A 5,341-nucleotide genomic window follows, 5' to 3' on the forward strand; every position below is an offset into this window, starting at 1 on the left:
AATTTCTTCTCTGAGAGGGTTGTCAAGCATTGGAACAGGCTGCCCAGGGAAGTGGTTGAGTCACTGTCCCTGAAGGTATTTAAAAGGTGTGTAGATGTGGTGCTTAGGGACATGGTCTAGAGGTGGACTTAGCGGTGTTAGGTTAACGATTGAACTCAATCCAACTAAAACGATTCTGTGAAGAAGGCTTTTTCCTTCTGAAGTAAGGATAGTACTGCTGCTTTTAGAACTGCATAAAAGCAGGATAAAAGCCTACATTTGTTAATCCTGTTAGTATAATTTACTGTGTCATTTGTCTAACACAGCATGATTTGGCTATTATCAAATTACATCCTCATGAGAAAAGTCTTTAAACTGGCCACTGCCAAAAGAGACTGCTCTCCTTCCTCATCCCAACCATCCCCCTGTAGCTTCCTCTGTGCCAAATCTGGCATCTACCTAGCCCCATAGCGAGCTACTCTGGAAGCTGAAGTGGCAGAAACGCTTCCCCCTCAGGGTGTGGTGCCTGCTGTGGTGGTGTCTGGTGAGAGCCGATACAAAGCAGAAAGTGCAGAGTGTAGGCTTGAGCTGTGCGTGGCAGCCATCGGACCGGCTGTATCATAGACTTGTACCCTGCCCTTCTTCCCATGACTGAGGGTGTATCCCGTAGGATGAATGGTTAGGTAGGCTGGATCTTTGGAGAAACAAATTTGCTTCAGCCTGAAGAATTCAAAAAGGATTGTTTAATTTCCTATGCTTTGACCCCGTTGAATCGGCATAGTGTACTGTTAGGGATTATGCAATGTGTGAGCTGTAAAACGGGATCTGTGGGTTGGTTTCTGTATCTTTAGATAAGTATGTAAACATAGATTCTGGCTATTAGCAGGTTATTTTTTCTGCAGTTTCCTTCAGCGGTGTTAAATCTGGACTGGAAAAGAAGTACACTTTACTTGTGTCCAAAGAGAAATCTGGTGATGCAACATGTATTCAGAGTGTGAACTAGACTCCCCAGGCAGTGTTTAGATGCTTTGAACATGTTATGAAAACTTACTTCTTGAGAGGTAGAAGAGGAGGAAACAGATAGAGATAGCTGAGAACACTCCACTGAGAGATTTAGGTTGACATTCACACGTTTTCCTTCTTCAGACAATGGATGATCTGATTTAAAGGCTGCACCAAACACAACCACCTGCGGCTTTCCTGCATGACTTACCAGTGCTTTGTACCTGCATTGGTCTAAATGCCCGTCTAGACTGAAGGTGAAAAAACATCATCATGGCAGTAACTCCTCCTTTTGCACACAACAGAATTTCCTCCTGTAAAGCGCTTTTAAGTAGGAAACACAGCTGCAATCTTCAGTTACAGGTGCAAGGCACACTTTGCAGAGAAATAGCATCTTTTATTTACAAGTTGGTGTAATTACTAAAGACAGAAAAGCTTTCAGGCCCACAAGCACTTTTTTGGGTGTGAAGCAGAGGCAATGAATTTAATGCAAGCTGAGGTCAGGGACAGTTTTTCTTAAGGAGTGGCTTATCCATGCAGGTTAGACCTTTTAGCAGCTAGTTGCTGTCCAGAGAGGCAATCTGCCCTTTTCCCCTCTCTTGTCAGCACTGGCACTTGTGTGGTTCCATAACAAGACAACTTATGGTGGAAAGCAAATCTTGCAGAATAACTATTTTCAAATTTTTCAATAACTTCAAAGCTATTAAAAAATAAATTCAAAGCTATTTATAAAGCTACTCACCCTTTGGGGGGCAGACACAGTTTTTGAGCTGTAACCATCTCACCACGGGGTAAGGCAAGTGCTACTGCAGATTCAAGGAACACAGCTTTAATGTGTGGGTAGGGGCAGAGGAGGGAGCAAGCCCCCTTCAGCAGCAGTTGGCCATTGGGCCCATTTAGTTGTAGCAGCTCCTTGTAGCCACGCAGTTATTGAACTTTAATTGTGCCGTTTCAGTAAGCTAAGCCAACAGGAAACAAAGGAGAGTGAAGGAAAACTGTAAACAGGTTTTAACTGATTAAGTGCACTGAAACTGCTGAGAAGGACCAGCACAAGTGGAAGAATGGGACCTAGTGGTAGTGGTGATGAGAGCGAGTGACAGAAGTCAGATGGGGCAGCCAGAAATAGGGAGTATCTCCCTGTGAAACATCTTAGTGGTGCAAAAAAGTGGCACATCAGAAAAAGAAATTGACTGTGCTAGAAAATATATTTCTGAAAAGGCGAAGATTGATACAGTTCCTGGTGACAGCAGAAGGGGGAAGTTAGGGGTGGAGTAATTGTTTGGTGAGACATGTTTTCTTACTCTTCAGCGAGTCTTTCTGCTCTCCACTGGTTGCTCACATGCTCCCTCTGACAGATGCACGGGTGGTTGTATTCATCCGCAGTTTGTCTTGGGGTGTTGCATTCGGTGTTTCCAGTTTGCTATGAGGTGGGTACCTGCAGGTTATGCGAGTTATGCATGTTGCAGAGGCGCACAGCACGATGCTGCCCTGGCAGTTGTGAAGATTGTTTGGCAGATAGGTTTTGCGTTTGTTGCTCTAGCATGGAGGCTTTTCCCTCTCACATTCTGTTTCTCTGTTCTTCCTTCATATGTTAGTTGTTCACTACATATATCCCAGGCATTTCAGAAAAGTGGGAGATACCAAGCTCCAGAACAACATTTTTTTAACCTAATAATGTTGTTTTACTATCAACAGTAGCCACTATTCCATTGAACTCTCCTAGATGGCTTCATAACTATGGCACAAGAGGAAGGGTATAATTTGTGGTCTACTTTTGGACTAAGGTTTGCTTGGGAGCATTAATCTGTACATGTTGTAAACAGCTTTGGAATTAATTCTCTGGTGGCAAGCTGGAAACAAGGCACAACTAGTAAGAGCTGTCTTACATCACAGCATCGCTTTCCTTCCTTCTCTGCAAAACTACAGAAGAAAAAATGGCTTAAATAACGTGGAACTATGAAAGGCAGTTCCAGCTGAAGTGAAGTTGGCTGCTGAATAGGTTTGCTTATTCTGATTTAGCTGTGGTGCCTCCTAAATATTTAAATCAAATATAGAAAGCAATTTGACTATAAGAGTAAATGGCTCAAAAGCTTTGGGTCACTATAAAAAATGTCTTAACGATATAGGAAAAACAACGTTCAATTTGCTTGGGAGTTTCTAGAGTTACTGTTCTCACCTGGCTTACTGGTAGAGTTAGCGGTTGTTGTTTTGGTAAGGTTTGCAAAATGTGATTTCTCACTCAAATTTTTTAAAAGTCAAATCATTCAATCGGATGTTTTTTCTTGGCAAATCTCCACTGTGTTTGATTCCCTTCTCCCCTGTTCTTATCTCATTGTTGCTAGGCTGCCCAGAGGGTCAAGCAAAAGATTAGTTACATGTTAGTGACATGGACAGTGGGGTTGAGTGCAAAAAAGACACTGTGTTTTGCCTGTTTTAATGCTCTCAGTTCTAGTTTACTATGCTCAGTTTGACTTTTTTTCCCCAGCATCTTTTTCTTTTTTGAGCTCTCACATTTACAGCTACACATGTGAGAAGACTGTATGCAACATAACAGCTTTAGCTGCAATTCCTATAGCCATATTGTTAGGATGAAGAGATGTAACAGTATACAGCTACAGACTGCTGAATCTGTGAACGTGAATGACAATCCAAATACATGAGAGGTAAGGAGTACCAAAAGTTTTATTAATACATTTGAAGAAGTGGAAGGAAGCAAAGTAAACATTTCTGGAGTGAAACTGTAACGACACTTTCCTTTTTTATGTCTGTTTTTCCTATTCCTATATTCAACATACTGTTTTCCTGTGATTCACGCTGTGAAACATTTAAAGGATAGAGAAGATCCTCCTTGCATAAGGATCACTGATTATGTTACAAATATACCCTAAAAAAATTGACAATTTGAATCATGAGAACCGTATGAATCATCTTAATAGAGTCAAGACCTGGGGAAAGCACATGGGCTTGTGAGTAACTGCAGTGAGAATGGTTGGCAGCAGACCCAGGAGCAGGGTGACACTGGAGGTAAGATGCTCTAGGTCTTAAGTGAACAAAGTCCTGGAGAACCTGGTCTGAAGGCACTGCTGACTCTGCTTTGAGTAGGTGGTTGGCCCTCCTGAAGTCCCATCCAGCATCAATGAGACTTATGATTTAAAATGTCCAGTTCCAAAAAGCATCAACATACTGAGGCAACAACTTGGTTTTATTCAGAAGTGGAAGCAAGTACACATTCAAAATACAAAGAAAAGCTCACTGACATTTCCCTGATTTTGAGAGGGCTTTTGCTAAAATCTGTTAAGAACAATCTGATTAGTTAGACAAAGCTGACTCACGGGTATCCACCTGATGAAAAAGAAATGGCTTGCAAAGCTTAGTACAGAGGAGAGGGTAGCAGAAGTAAACCATGTAACTTCTGAGGAGCGCTGCAGCATTTTTAAAGACACGAGGACAGAACAAAAACGTGGCGGGGAACTATTCTCTCTATAATGCAGAAGCATTACAAAATAAAGCTCAGATGCCAACAAATGGGGAATATAAATTAAGCATTTTTATTAACAGCATAAAATGTATCAGTTTATCAGTTTCACTAAGCAGAATTTTGGAACAAGTCTAGGGCCCTGGAACAAGTGAACCAGCAGAAGTTTGGACTTGCAATAAAGCTTAAGAAAGGTAACATACTAACAATAAACGATGCCTGTAAGTAAAAGGCTGCTATCCTTTATGTGTCAGTTCCTCAAGAACTGAGTTTGGGAAGATGGTAATTCCAAACAGGAAATGCAGAGGATCAAAAAAAGGACAGTCTTGGGGGAAAAAAACCCACAACTTTTTACTATTTTCCCCCTATAATTTTGTTTAATATATTTTTCCTTATACAAGCTTTACAGACCATTTATTGGAACAGCAACATTACCAGACAGACAAAAAAGCACAAGATAGGAACTTTGCTTCAAGACATTTCAGTAAAAAATAAGCAAGAGCACGAACATATGAAAAATACCGAGGCTTTGTAAGGTTTAAAAAAGGTGAAACTGGGAGAAATTACACGGGGCGGCGAACATTTCTGCTGGGCCTCCCCTGGAACAGCGGCCGGGAGGTTCGGTTCGCGCAGGCCGCTGCCCCTCCCAGCGCTCACCGGGCCGGGGAAGCGGCAGCTCTGCCTCGGGAGGGGAGGGGAGCGGGGGAGCGAAACCACCGCTGAGGCGGTTACGCAGCAAAAAATCACCACGGAAATCCTCACCGGACCCGGTCTGAACACCACCGGGCTGTGTGGGACATCACACCACCTCAAGTACCCGCGGTGACCCTTTCTAAGGCACATCCTACTTCCACTCTGCGCTGTTCCCCAGACGTTTCCCTGTCT

This window comes from Antrostomus carolinensis, unplaced genomic scaffold (genome assembly GCF_000700745.2).
Source record: "Antrostomus carolinensis isolate BGI_N321 unplaced genomic scaffold, ASM70074v2 scaffold23967, whole genome shotgun sequence".
NCBI lineage: Eukaryota > Metazoa > Chordata > Aves > Caprimulgiformes > Caprimulgidae > Antrostomus > Antrostomus carolinensis.